We start from the raw sequence: 15,162 nt of genomic DNA, 5'->3' as shown, positions 1-15,162 counted from the left end.
GATAACTCAAATCCAGAGAAAGAAAGAACATCAGTAAAAGTAATTATAAAGGTAAATACAGAGGATAATTTAAACGATTTTTTTGTATGATTGTAGTCTGAATAATAGTCCCCCAATATGCCCACATTTTAATCCCCAGGACATGTATGTTATTTTATGCAGAAAACTTTGCATATATGATTATATTAGAGTCTTCAGATGGGAAATTTTCTTGGGTTACCTTGGGTGGATCTAATCAAAATATTTCTTATAAGAGGAATGAAGGATATGTCGGTGACAGAGGACAAGTTAATGTGATGACAGAAGTAGATAATGAACTGATGTATTTGAAGGTAGTAGAAGGGGTTACTAGCCTAGGAATACTGGCAACCACTAAGCAAAAAAAAAGGGCAAGGAAACACATTCTCGCAGCAGAGCCTCCAGATGGACCCAATCCTGCCAACATATTGACTTTAGCCCAGTAAAATGGATTTGGGACTTGTAACATGTAGTATTTTAAGAGAATAATTTGTAAAGTTTTAAACAATTGAATTCCTGAAAATGTGTTTCAGTAACAATAGTAAACTAATGCAGTTAATTTTTTCTCTTACCTGATTTAAAACATTACTCCACAGGAAAAAAATTAATTGGTGCTGATGTATAAAGTGTATAAAGATGTAGTTTATGATAAGAACAACACAAGAAAAAGGATAAACTAGATAAAAGAAAAAATTCATATTTTGAAATTAAGTTGGTATTAATGTGAACTAGGTTGTTAGAAACTGTCAGTTTACTTTATAACAACCTAACTCCAGAGCAACCACTAATAAAATGGCTCTAAAATGTATATAGTAAAAGAAATAACAAAAAACCATAAAAGTGGTACACTAGAAGATGTCCAATTAAAAAGCAGATTGTAAGTATGGATTTTTTAAAAACATGACCACGTATATGTTGTTAAAGAGACAAATCTTAGTGTGAAACAAATAGATTTTAAGTAAAATGTTGCAAAGATAAGTCTCATGCCAAGAAAAATCGAAAGAGAGTTATAGTGACTATACTAACAACAGACAAAAAAGATTTTACATAAAAAAATAATGAGACAAAGGACAGTATATATTACTATATTATTATATTAGATTAATAATATATTATTGATAAAAGGGTAAATCTGTTGAAATACACAAGAATTATAAACAAATGCTCACCTAACAAAAAAGTTCCAGATACCTGAATCAAAAACTTACAAAATTTGAGAGAGAGATAAATAGGTTCAACAGCATATCCAAATGAATGACAAAATATATGATCACCAAGGGAAGAGAAGACCTAAACAAAACTATGATTTAAACCGAGTGCACTTAACAGACATGTACACAACATTCCTCCCAAGAACAGAAGAATACAATTTCCTTTCACTTGAACTAGGAATGTTCTCCAGGATAGACTTCAAGTTATGCCATAAAACAAGTGTCAATAATTTAAATCACACCAAATTTTTCTCTGACCACAAAGGAAAGAATAATGGGCATCAGTAATAGGAGGAACTTGTGAAAACTTGTAAATATGTGGAAATTAAACAACGCATTCCTAAGTAATAAAAGAGTCAAACAGTGTCCAAGAGATATTAGAAAATACTCTGAAGTGAATGAAAATGTAAACACAACATACCAAAACATGGGATTCGGCAAAAACAGAGCACAGAGGAATATATATATATATATATATATATATATATATATATATATATATATATATATATATATATATATATATATATATATAATACATTATATACATTTGTATAGTTTTCTCCATGTCTCTTTTGCAGTTTATTAAATATTTATTAAATATGGGTTTATAGTTTTATCAAATTGGGAAAATTTCTGCCCACATGTTTTTTGAAAATATTACTTTCGGAGCTCACTGCCATACCATTATCTCTTTCCAGAACTCCAATTACATGAGTACTAAGGCACTTGACTTGTTTGACTTTCCCCCACACACACCTTTTGTATTTTGCATAGTTTCTTCTACTTTGTTAAACTTCCTAATTTTTTCTTGTGTGTTAATTTGTTAATCACATCTGTTATGTAAAATCACAGGTTAAGAACATTAAAACATCTATTATAAATATATTTCACATGTCAAAGAAATTCCCAAGAAAGGGGTGGGCCAAAAGAGTTTTTGAAGAAATAATGGACAAAAAATTTACAAATTTAATGAAAACTAAAGCCACAGATGTTGCTGGTAAGTTTCTGGTAAGTGTTGATAGATGGAAGGTAATTGTGAATGTTAGCGTTTTGGAGTTGCGTTTTGTGTTCCTTTAATATTTTTGAGTCTGCTCTAGAGAACTTATGTAGTTGCCATCTGATCCTTTCAGGCCTTACTTCTTTTTCTCTAGAGTGGCATTTAGACATAGAATACCTGTGTTGTCTGAAGAAATCAGCATTGTGTTTTTGTTTTTGATTTTGTTTTATGATGTACGATATATTATTTTTATTTCTTAATTGAAGTATAGTTGATTTAAAAATTAGTTACTTTTTGCTTTACAGCAAAGTAACTCAGTTATCTATATATACATTCTTTTTCATATTCTATTCCATGATGGTTTATCTCAGGATACTGAATAGATTTCTGTGTGCTCTACAGTAGGACCCTGTTGTTTACCCATTCTATATATAATAGCTTATATCTGTTAACTCCAAACTCCCACTGTATGGGGGAGGGTGTTAGGTGAGGAAGAAGGTGGGAGGTTTTCATATTCCTGTTTTGATAGTGCTGTTGATCTTGGGAGGGAATGAATTGACAGATAACCCTTCATTCTTTTCATCCCCCAGGTCCCTACACCTTTAGTATCTGTGATACCTCCAATTTCTCTGACTACATCTGTGGAGGCATTGTCAGTCAAGTCAAAGTAACTAAGAGGATAAGCTTTGTGAGTATGAGCAGGAGGGTGTGTTGTAGGCTTCCAGGCATCTCCACGTTTTTTTACTTTTTTGGTTCTGATATCTTGCTCTTCACAGAAAACCTTGCCTACTTCACAGGCAGAGCCGGACTTTGTGATAACAAATTTTGTCAAGTATTATCGCCCTCCTCAGCTACAAATTGGCTTCCAGGTCCTGCACCAGTTCCGTGCCCAGCATGGCCAGCTCTCTCGGCCCCACAATGAGGTAGATGGGTGGGCAAGCCAACCAGGTCCTTGAACCAAAGCTGCTCTATGCCTTTTCATCTATTTAGTGTTTCTCCCTCTCCCTCTCCCCACAGTGGTGTGATTGTTCTTTTACTCCTTCCAGGAGGACGCAACAGAACTGGTGACCCTAGCACAGGCTTGAATTCTCAAGCTCTGCCAGCAGTGTAGCAAAACAGTCTGGATGAAGAACTCATCCAGAAGCCGGCTTATATGGCCCCTGGGGATCTGGCACCCATCAACTCCTTCACTGGTTGCGTGGCTGCCCAGGAGTTTATGAAGGTCAGCGTGAGTGGAGACGGACAGTGCTGGGCCTGGGCCAGGTTCCTTTCCGGCCCTGCTGCTTGCTTTCCAGCTCTGATTAACCAGTGATCACATTCTCTTTCTAACCGACTCCTCAGGGCTGCTCTGGAAAGTTTATGCCTGTTATACAGTAGCTGTACTTTGATGCCATTGAGTGTCTCCCTGTGGAAAAAGAGGCCTTTACAGAGGACACGTGCCTTCCAGTATGTGATTTGGGCCCATGGAGAAGACATTATTGTGGATCTTTTTAACGTGGCTTTTCCCTAACCCTCTCTTCCCTTCACATGACTCAGTGCCAGAACCATTATGATGGGCAGGTGGCTGTATTTGGCTCTGACCTGCAAGAGAAGCTGGGTAAGCAGAGATACTTCTTTGTGAGAGAACCTTGTTGTCAAAAGCTACCTTTAGGTCCCCTAGGCTCTGGCCACCTCTTCTGGAGTCTCCTCGTGGTGTACAAGGGGTGGTGTTGGCTTGTACCCTCATCTCATCCCTCTTCCATTTTCTTCACACCAGGTCCTTTATATCCTGGCCTTGTGCCTCTTTCCTTAGAGGACCATGGATTTTTATGGCACTGTGACTTAAATATGCAGTCATAGATCCTCTTACCCTCTCTTGCCATCTGCAGGGGTAGTGAGGAGTGAGGAGTGGTTTTGTTACCCAGTGACCCTAACCATCTTGTGTCTCCCTTCTTGGCCACCTCCCAGGTGGGTGCAGGGGCCGTTGGCTGTGAGCTACTTAAGACCTTTGCCATGACTGGGCTAGGCTGTGGGGAGGGTGTGGCAATCACCAAAACAGACATGGACACCATAGTAAAATCCAATCTGAATCGACAGTTTCTGTTCCGATCTTGTGATATCAAGGTGAGTGGAATGGATATGGTATGTGGTTCAGCTTTGTTTTTCACTTTTCTCCTGTCTTTTTCTGGTTATCTGTCTTATTGCCTTTGGACTTTTTTTTTTTTTTGGTACGCGGGCCTCACACTGTTGTGGCCTCTGCCATTGTGGAGCGCAGGCTCTGGACCTTCAGGCCCAGCGGCCATGGATCATGGGCACAGACGCTCCACGGAATGTGGGATCTTCCTGGACAAGGGCACGAACCCATGTCCCCGAAACGTCCGGTGGACTCTCAACCACTGCGCCACCAGGGAAGCCCACCTTAGGACTTTTTGTTTGTCTCTTTCCTTCAGTTCTTACCTTATTTCTTTTCTCTACCACTCACTCTTTCTTCCAGGAGATATTTATTGAAAACTTATTACATCTTTCATTTGTGAGTTTAAACCTGTCCCCAGCCATTTTTTTTTTTTTTTCTTTGGTTTTTGGTTACGGCTAATGTGGAACTCTGGAAGCTAGATTATAGAGGGATCTATCTGGGGCGTCTCTGTAAAGTTCAGTGTTATTTTGCCTGGCCAGTGTTTATCTTTCCTTTCATTTTATCATGCAAATACTAGGTACTACTTAAGTAGGTAGAATGTATAAGATAGCAAATGAAAGGTTTCTGCTTTTGTCTAGTGAGAAGACATAGTAAATGAGAGATTCTCTAATGCAGTGGAGGTTGGCAGCACACTTTCCTCAAGTCCAAAAGATCACAACTCTTTTAAGAATACTAAGACATTATGTCCTTTTTATCCTCATTTTATCAGGTGAAAGGGTAATTTTCCACTCTGTTCTAGGAGGCTGTCCATTACCCCAAAACACAGTATTTTCCAAATGACCAGACCAATTCATGATGATACAGAACTGTGCATTAACTAAAGAGCCATTCAAAATACAGAGAAAGACAGTGGGTATTGATGTGGATCAATATTTCACCTTTCAACTAAACATTAAAGAAATATTGCTTGTCAAGTTTTGATATATATATATATATATATATATATATATATATATTTAAATATCAACAGTCATCTGAAAATGTTATTGATTTTTTTTTCTGTGAGGCTGGATATCCCTGACATCTTTCAAGCAAAACATGTAATACATTAAAGTCAGTAAATAATGAAAATTTAGCTATCTTCTAAGACATTATATAAGTAAAATTTGTAAAACTGTAAATACAGATTGACTCCTGTCATTAACGCTTTGTATTGGAGTTTCTTTCATAGTGTTTGTACTATATAATGGAATTATTCCATATTTATTAATTAATTAATTTATTTATTTTTGGCTGTGTTGGGGCTTCCTTTCTGTGTGAGGTCTTTCTCTAGTTGTGGTAAGCGGGGACCATGCTTCATCGCAGTGTGCGGGCCTCTCACTAGTGCAGCCTCTCTTTTTGTGGAGCACAGGCTCCAGACACGCAGGCTCAGTAGTTGTGGCTCTGGCCTAGTTGCTCCGTTGCATGTGGGATCTTCCAAGACCAGGGCTCAAAACCATTTCCTCTGCATTAGCAGGGAGATTCTAAACCACTGTGCCACCAGGGAAGCCCCTCCAATTTTAAATGGAGTAATAATATTTTAAAATGTTCTCAGATTAAATATCAAACGTAGGAAATCTTGATAGCTGTGCATCAGATAAAAAAGAAACCGCAAACTTTGTTTTAACTTCATTTTGGACAACTGCTAGAGCAAATAATAAATACCATGGCACTGTATGTGGTTAGAACATAACAAGGTGAAACATAATGTGTAGGGACAAGAATGAAAATCAAGATATAGAACTGGAAGTGCCATGAGAGGGTGTTTTGCAGTGTGGTAAAGGAAATCCTCATTGGAAAGGCGGTATAACCGCAGAGAATTAAAGATGGTATACGAGAACAGGAAGAAATCTCAGGGAAGAGTATGCCAGGTGAAGTTAACAGTGTGAGCAAAACCCTGAGCTTGGAATATGACTGCTATGTTTAAGGAGTTGAGACAGAGATAGATCATGGTAAGAGAGAAGGTTGTCAAAGGAATAGGGACCAGCTCATTTCACCCTTAGTGAAAGTGGGAATCAATAGAGGGCTTTGAGGAGAGGAATGTGATCTGACTTGGTTTCAGAGGATCCTTTTTGTTTTTGTATGTTCAGAGGACCTTGGTTTTCTTTGCGTGAATGCACTCCAACTCGGGGTGCTAGTAACGAAAAACAGTGGATGTTCGGTAGACAAAAGAACAGATACTCAACCCATTGTCTCCTATTGTATCACTGTTTTCCTTTTTTATTCACGCCATTCCTCATTTGTCCCAGCCCAAGCTGTGTGGCATTTGTCATAGACCACAGAGCCTCCTGACCTCAGAGCCTAGGTCTTGTGCATCATTACTTAAATCAGTTTTCAGAACAGCTCTGTAAAGTTTTGTTGGGTGATTATGTGAATGACAGTTCTGTTTCTCCATCACTACCCAGAAATTGAAGTCTGATACAGATGCTGCAGCTGTGAACCAGATAAACGCACACATCCGTGTGATGAGCCATCAGAACTGTGTGGGCCCTCACACAGAGCATGTGTATGATTGATAAATTCCTCCAAAACCTGGATGGTGTGGACAATGCCTCGGACAATGTGGATGCCCGTGAGTTTTGGGGATGGGTGAGGACGAGGCGAGAGTAATGTGTGTGTTTTAGGGAGTGTGTGTCACCGTGTCCTATCCTGATGTTATTTTCCCCACCCTCACCTGCTGCAACTTTCTCACAGGCACGTATATGGACTGCTGCTGTGTGTTGTACCGAAAGCCTCTTCTGGAGTCAGGCACACTGGGTACCAAGGGTACTGTGTAAGGGCTTATCCCCTTCCTGACAGAGTCATACAGCTCCAGCCAGGACCCTCCTGACAAGTCCATCCCCAGGTGCACACTGAAGAACTTCCCGAATGTCATCGAGCACACTTTGCAGGTGATCAGCCTTGCAGGGAGAAAGAGGTGGAACAGATATGTACTGGGACAGTGTCTCAGTTGCCAAACTCTTGTTATTCCGATGATGAAGCCTCAGTGTATGTAATATCTGCCCTCTCTTTAACTCTCCTTCACTCACTTTAAACCTAGGAGCCTAACGCTTTTCATAATGATTTTTTTTTAACTTGAAATTTTTATTTTGCAAACATACAGGGAAGTATTATTTATACCATGTGAAATACTTTATGTGAGAAGTGTATATCTAAACGGTGAGGATATGTTTCTTTGTGTACAGGATACTATTTTGTCATTGAACAAAATTAACTTAATATCATCTCTGCTAGTTATTTAGATATCTCTAATATTAAGTCCATATTTAGGAATAATTTTCTAATTGTTTCCCAAAATATGTTTAATAGTTTGTCAGCATAGTTGTGTTTATATAGTACACATACATACAAAAGAGCATAACTCTCATGTACATTGACAAAGTAAAAGCACCCCATTAACTGGTCCTCAGAACTTGGCCCTGATTACAGTCCCCTTTCAAACCACAAATAACCATCCTTTTATCAAAATGATTCTTAACCCAGTCTTTGAGGCTATGTTTAGGAAGTATGGGAACAGGAAGAAAATGAGCAGTAACAGTTCAGTCTGTCACTTTTCCTTCCAGAAGGGAAGAGTTTATACTTGTGGAGTCAGTTCAGTATGTGTCTTTCTCCCTTTCCATGAATCCCATGTTGGTGTGTGTGTGTGTGTGTGTGTGTGTGTGTGTGTGTGTAGATACAGAGAGACGGAGAAAGAGATGTGTTTGTGTGTGTGTGTTCATTTCTATACATATAAATCCTCTCCTAGGTTATGGTTCTATTATTGTGTTTCTCTCTACCCAGTATGCAGAAAGGCCAATAAAAAGGATTTTAAAACTAATATACTATGTGCCCTTGGACTTAACCACTTCATGCTTCAGATTCCTTATCTGTAAAATTGGAATGACAGTAGTAACTCTCACAGGAATTCTGAAAAACATGTATACTTAATATGCCCTTGTGACTTTCAAACTAAGCTTTAAATGTGTACATGTTTGCTTATTTCTTATTAACTCCATGAGGTGTAGTTTTACTGTTACAGTGTTTGTCTTTAAAATTAGGAAACACAAGTACAGATATGCCTGATTGTCACAAGACTGTGGCACAGCTGGCCTTTGAACCTGGATTTCGAGCATCAAGGTGCTCCAGATCACTTCACCAGTGACTATTTATCGACCTCTGAATTCACAGGGGTCAAACCTCTATCTTACTTTCTTCCCAGTCCCCAGAACCTGCATAGAGATCGTTCATGTTTTATTCTTGGTGTGAACTTTTTCTTGAATTGATGCATGACATACCTAGGGTAATGTGTACATCTTAATAAATTCTGCATGAATGTACACTTGTGTGTAAACCTCTTCCCAGATTAAGATCATAGGTTTTTACATTGAAGTGGTGAGGGCTTGACAAGTTTGAGGAGACACATTGGGAGGGTTTTCTTCCTCTGTTCTCCCATAACAGCCATGCTCTTCCTATTTGCTGTATTTCCTGATGGTGGTCCTAAGGCCTACAGAAACTTATTTGTTTCCCGTAACCCACATAGTGTTGATTTGCTCTGTCTGCCATGGATGAGTTTGAAGGTCTCTTCAAGCAACCAGCAGAAAACGTCAACCAGTACGTAATGTGAGTAATTCTGTCCAAATCCTCTCTCACCGTGTCTGCTGCCTGTCAGTCAAAGCATTCTGTAACCAGTGTAACACTTAGGACCTGGTCTACTTTTCAAATAATCTAATGATTCCTTGGGCCTTATACATTTGGGAGTCAGCACTGACTTTTCATGCTGTTAAGCTCCCTCTGGGATCACTGTGTAACTCTGTGTTTTTGTCCTCTCTAATTCTTGATAGGGATTCAAAGTTTGTGGAGCAAACACTGCACCTGGCAGGCATCCAAACCCTAGAGGTGCTGCAGTCTGTGCAGCTCAGCCTGGTGCTTCAGCGGCCACATACATGGGCTGACTGTGTGACGTGGGCTTACTAGCACTGGCACAACCAGTGCTCCAACAACATCAGACAGCTGCTGCGCAGCTTTCCTCCGAACCAGGTATTACACTCTTCTGGTCTCCATTTGTCAGAATAGGCTTACTGGAAGCAGTTTGTTACACGCTTTTGACATGGTTCATTGCAGTTCATCCATTTGTGGCAAGACCACCAAGTCCCAGAGATCTCATTAAATGATTAAGTGAGTGATTTTTGAAGTCAAAGACCTGTTCCTCCCAACCTCTCTCCTCTACCTGCCCAGCCCTGTTCTCTCAAGCAACATACTTGGTACCTATTTCCCTTAGATATGACATGAGTCATTCCAGATTCCCTGTCAGGGCTATAGAGATTGTAGAAGATAAATTTTGGTGTTAAGAGCACAGGACCTAGGTGGCTTCAAGTCTCAACTGCATTTGATATTGGGACTAATCATGTATTTTCTCTCTGTGCCTTAGTAGCCTCATGTAGGAAGTTGGAATATTGGTGACCTAATTTCATGAGAGTTCTATGAGGGTTGATTTATATTTACTAAGTTAATAAATTAAATATGTTACTACATGACTGGCAATCCATAAAAGTTTCATAAATAGCTCTGTGTCTGGCACAAAGGGAGTGCCCAGCGATATACTAATTTGGGACTTCCGGGCTTGAAAATGAGGAGTCACAATTATGAGAAAGACCTCTCCTCTCAGGTCCCACTCTCCCACATCTTTCTGTTTTCCTAGCTTACAAGCTCAGGAGCCCCTTTCTGGTCTGTGCACAGACGCTCATCTTTGATGTCAGCAATGAAGTCTCCTCCCTCAGGTCTCCTACAGTCGGGTCAAATGTGGGTACGTGGATGGGAAGGAGGCTGCAGCTCCTTAGGTGAGTACTGATATGCTTACCCCTCCATACCTTGCCTTCTCTTAGCCCCTGCACCTGGACTAGGTGATAGCTGCTGCCAACCTGTTTGCCCAGGCCTATGGGCTGAGGGGCTCTCAGGACCGAGCTTCTGTGATCATACTCATTCAGTCTGTGCAGGTCCTTGAGTTCACCCCGAAGTCTGGTGTCAAGATCCATGTTTCTGACCAGGAGCTGCAGACCACTTCGTGTGTTGGTGAGGATGTTTATCTAGTTGGCCTAGAGCTAGCATCCTACTTATCACCTACCTATGCAAGCCTCCCCTGTACTTGTGTTTTGCCACTGGCTCTGCTCTGAGATCTCAGGCCTGAGATTAATCCACACTGTCCTTTGGTCCTTGCTTCTTCCAATTTAAAATAAGGTTGGTTGGTTGAGGCAAGTTCTCTGATGCCCTACTACTTTGTTCTTCCCACTGTTTCTCCCTCAGGTGCACCAGTTGTCCAGCTCTTTTCTGTGTGTATGTTTGCTTTGTTTTGTTCTTTCTCTGTTTCTTTTTGTGTCCATATGCAGGGACAAATGGATATGATCTTTACCAGTAGGCTCTCTGCCTTGATTTCTTCCTTGATTCATTTCATTATAGATCTCCTCATCCACCTCCCCCCTTCTTTGGTATGCCTGTTTACCCTATTGTTATTTATTTATTTACTGATTTATTTATTTATTTAGGCTGTGTTGGGTCTTCGTTTCTGTGTGAGGGCTTTCACTTCTTGTGGCTCACGGGCCTACTTGCTCTGTGGCATGTGGGATCTTCCCAGACCAGGGCTCGAACCCCTGTCCCCTGCCCTGGCAGGCATATTTTCAACCACTGGGCCACCAGGGAAGGCCTAACCTATTTTTAACCTCCATATATCTTTCCTCATCTCCCTCTCTAGATAGCCCTCCTCATCTCTCCATCTCTAACTACCCCCCAACTCAAATTTCCCCCCCTCTACCGTATTCTGTCTCATGCTCTGTAAGTCTTCCTCTACATTTCATCTTCTTTGTATATAACCTTCAATTTCTTCGTCTGTATATCTCTCCCCTCCTGATGTATCCCCCGCATTTCCCTTCCGAAATAACTACTCTCTCATGCTCCTCTTTGTATATTTTCTTTCTTTATCTCCCTACGTGTCTCCCTTTCAGGTGTTTTGAACTTTCCCATTCTCTGAACGTTCTCATAATCTTCACATTTATCCTCCTTGGTCTCCCTCTTCAGATATTTTTCACGTCTCTCCCATTTCATATTACTCTCTTCTTTGCTGTCTGTACACTTTCCCCCTATGTTCCTTTCTGTATCTCTTATCCCTCTGTCTCTTGTTTTCCCTCGTATCTTCCTTCATGTCTCCCCATCTCTCTCTATGTCTTTCTCTTGAAGTATGTTCTCATTGACTCCCTTTTTTTTTTTTAATTGTGGTAAGAAACACAAAGGATTTACCATCTTTAAATATAGTAGACTTCCAGTTTGGAAGGCTTAATATTTAATGGAATGGATTTTAAGGCTTAATATTTCATTGGATGGATAGATCACATTTTTCTGTCCACTCATTCAGCAGTGAACAACTTCTGTGCTTTCACCTCTTATCTGTCATGATTAACGCTGCTGTCTATATCCTTTCTTAGTGGCTTTACCTGTTGCCCTCAGTGTCTCTACAGATCTCCATGTCCCACACACCTGTCTACCTTTTTCTTTTCTGACATGTTTTCTGCCCTATCTTTCCCCCTTCTTTTCTCTTTCCCATGATGTCTCTCCTTTTCAAATCCTTTATCTGCCTGAACATCTCTGCCCCACCCTGGATTCCTGCTGGCACCTCAGACCGTGAACAGGGATTTAACATGTATCTAAGGACTAACGTGTACTTCCTCCCTTTCCGCAGTGGATAATCACCTGCAGGAGCTCAAGCCATGCTGACCAACCAGAGAGCCTCCCTGGGTTCAAGATCTACCCCGTCAACTTTGAGAAGGTGCTGTGATGGGGACCTCAACCGTGTATGAGAAATGGCTGAGCCACCCTAAGCTTTTTTGGGGATTACAGGCCTGACTGTAATTATGTTGTTGTTGTTGTTGTTGTTGTTGTTGTTGTTTTTCGGTACGTGGCTTTCTCTCTCTTGTGGGCTCTCCCATTACTGAGCACAGGCGCCGGATGGGAAGGCTCAGCGAACATGGCTCCTGTGCCCAGCCGCTCCCTGGCATGTGGGATCTTCCCCGACTGGTGCACGGACCCGTTTCTCCTGCATCAGATGACCCAAGTATCTTTTGTGGTCTGGGCTAGTATTTGGCTGGTCTGGCAGGTAATTGAGGTGAATATACCTCAGTTCCCAGTATCCAGGAAAACTTTTTCTCCTTAACTCTGTCTCTCCTGTTCTTCCTCTGTCTCCACTCACAACAGGATGATGACAGCAACTTTCATATGCATTTCATTGTGGCTGTATTGAGTCTCCGGGCAGAGAGCTATAACATTCCCCCTGCTGACCGGCATAAGACTACAATAGTCTATACCTAACCTTGCATCCTTTTCCAAGTTTAACTCTGCCACATTTGAAGTCTTCTGTAGACCTTGAACGTCTCTAACAACTACGTCTTCTCATCACCTTCTGTATTACAGATCAAGCTGATTGCAGGGAAGATCATTCCAGCCATAGCAGCTATAGTTGGCCTTGCAGGTCTGGAGCTGTACAAGGTAGTTCAGGGACACCAACAGCTTGAGTCCTATAAGAACAGCTTCATCAACTTGGCCCTTCCTTTTTTTTCCGTTTCTCTGAGCCCCTTGACCCACACCATCACCAGGTAAGGGCTTGCTTTTATAGAATCCTTTGGTGTTGCCCATCAGTGATTGATGCTATGTGTGTGTGTGCATGTGTAGAAGTTGTGTGTATCTTATTTCGGTAGAACTGGCTCTAGTTTTCATCATACCTGGTGAGAGGCTTTTTTAATTTTGTGTATCCTTTGTTCATTGTTTGAACCTGTGCAAAGTAGGAATGGAACTGGCATGTTTGTGAAATGAAGAGGAGCGTATGATTAGGGCTTGCTCCCATTTTACTCTTGGTGCTTTACTCTGTGCTTTGTCCCATAATACTACAACCAGCAGTGGTGACTGTGGGATTGCTTTGAGGTACAGTGGCTGCAGCCTAATGGTGAAGAGATGCCCCTCAAGCAGTTCCTTGACTATTTTAAGGTAAGACCCTTTCACTCACTGCACCTGTGGTGGTGGTTGCCCAGGTTACTGGTACTGTCCATCCCAGTGACCCTGTTGCCCCTCCTCGTTTCCACCCTCTTCAGACAGAGTACAAGTTAGAGATCATCATGCTGTTCCAGGGTGTATCTATGTTCTACTCCTTTATCAAGACAGCAAGTAAGATCAAAGATCAACTCAGGCTTGAGTTGGGTCAGTGTGCAAACAGAAACAGGTCCTGCCTGGGGTGGGAAACATCAGCTAGCTATGCAACTCATCTTCACTGTTCTCTTAACTTTGTCTCTGTAAGTCTTTCCTCTCTGTTTACTTCACAGACTCTCTTTCTCCTCACCCCAGGATGTCAGCAATAGTGAAACGAGTATCAAAGCAAAAGCTGGGACACCACATTCAAGCACTGTTTCTTGAGCTGTGCTGCAACTAGAGCGGCAATGATTTGGATGTCCCCTATGTACGATACACCATTCGCTATTCCCTCTACACCCATCTACCTCATTCTCAGTCAAATCAATCTATTTCCATTTCTCTTATAGTTGTCGCAAATGCTGAGCCTTAAGTTCTTCTGAGGACTTTTTGTTGTTGCTGCTGCTTTCTACTGTTTGGAGTTGGAATTCTTAATAAAGAGTTATTAATCCAAGTGTGTCATATCATTCTTTTGTCAAAGGCCCGTACCCTGTTGTCTGTGGGAAAGACCAGCCTTTCTTTAGCTCTGTAGGTTCAGGTGATAGTATGAAAGGCTCAGCCCCTCCCACCAGCATGGAATTTGCCTCACATCCAAGCTTATGAGAAAAGATTAAATCCACCTGTTCTGGTAAACCATTGGTTTGCTATTTTTTCCTTTGTCCTCTCTGTTTAAAAAGAAATAGAGGGGGAGTTCAGGAAGATGGCAGAAGAGTAAGTCACGGAGATCACCTTCCTCCCCACAGATACATCAGAAATACATCTACACGTGGAGCAACTCCTACAGAATACCTACTGAACGCTGGCAGAAGGCCTCAGGCCTCTCAAAAAGCCAGAAACTCCCCCACGTACCTGTGTAGGGCAAAAGAAAAAAAAAGAAAAAACAGAGACAAAAGAATAGGGATGGGACCTGCACCAGTGGGAGGGAGCTGTGAAGGAGGAAAGGCTTCCATACACTAGGAGCCCCTTTGTGGGCGGAGACTGCTGGTGGTTGAGGGGTGTAGCTTTGCAACCACATAGGAGAGCACAGCAACGGGTGCGGAGGGCAAAGCAGAGAGGTTCCCACACAGAGTATCGGTGATGACTGGCACTCACCAGCCCAAGAGGCTGGTCTGCTCAATGGCCGGGGCATGCAGGAGCTGGGAGCTGAGACTCGGGCTTGGGTCAGAGCGCAAGGAGAGGACTGGAGTTGGCGGTGTGAGCACAGCTTGAAGGGGTTAGTGCAGCACGGCTAGCCGGGAGGGAGTCCGGGAAGAAGTCTGGAGCTTCCAGAGAGGCAAGAGACATTTTCTTCCCTCTTTGATTCCTGGTGCGCGAGGAGAGCGCTACTTAAAGGAGCTCCAGAGAAGGGTGCGAGTTGTGGCTATCAGCGTGACCCCAGAGATGGGCATGAGATGCTAAGGCTGCTGCTGCCACCACCTAGAATCCTGTGTAGAAGCACAGGTCCCTCCTCATGCCTCCGTGAACAGGAAGCAGAGCAGCCCGCCAGTGTCAGGGTCCCGAGATCCAGGGACAACTTCCCCAGGAGAATTAATTGTGCACCTCAGGCTGCTGCAAAGTCACGCCAGATTTGGACACCACAG

The 15,162-nt window shown here is 41.9% G+C and overlaps 1 pseudogene across 1 annotated transcript in view; it reads left to right on the top strand.

The window, feature by feature from the left end:
- LOC308609656 (ubiquitin-like modifier-activating enzyme 1) overlaps nucleotides 1–14,814 on the top strand; it is a 44,639-nt pseudogene extending 29,825 nt beyond the window's left edge. The window contains exons 4-21 of the transcript in view: nucleotides 2,820–2,917; nucleotides 3,006–3,152; nucleotides 3,276–3,451; nucleotides 3,571–3,675; nucleotides 3,766–3,846; nucleotides 4,177–4,332; nucleotides 6,787–6,953; nucleotides 7,076–7,272; nucleotides 8,916–8,980; nucleotides 9,202–9,397; nucleotides 10,059–10,163; nucleotides 10,261–10,425; nucleotides 12,087–12,173; nucleotides 12,599–12,691; nucleotides 12,815–12,996; nucleotides 13,283–13,384; nucleotides 13,489–13,561; nucleotides 14,678–14,814. The product of the transcript in view is annotated as a ubiquitin-like modifier-activating enzyme 1 (transcript). The remainder of the gene's footprint in view (nucleotides 1–2,819; nucleotides 2,918–3,005; nucleotides 3,153–3,275; nucleotides 3,452–3,570; nucleotides 3,676–3,765; nucleotides 3,847–4,176; nucleotides 4,333–6,786; nucleotides 6,954–7,075; nucleotides 7,273–8,915; nucleotides 8,981–9,201; nucleotides 9,398–10,058; nucleotides 10,164–10,260; nucleotides 10,426–12,086; nucleotides 12,174–12,598; nucleotides 12,692–12,814; nucleotides 12,997–13,282; nucleotides 13,385–13,488; nucleotides 13,562–14,677) is intronic.
- Nucleotides 14,815–15,162: the final 348 nt, after the last annotated feature.

This window comes from Mesoplodon bidens, assembly GCF_964165515.1.
Source record: "Mesoplodon bidens genome assembly, chromosome: Y".
NCBI lineage: Eukaryota > Metazoa > Chordata > Mammalia > Artiodactyla > Ziphiidae > Mesoplodon > Mesoplodon bidens.
Note: the sequence above shows the minus strand (reverse complement) of the source record. Positions and strands in the feature narration are given on the sequence as shown.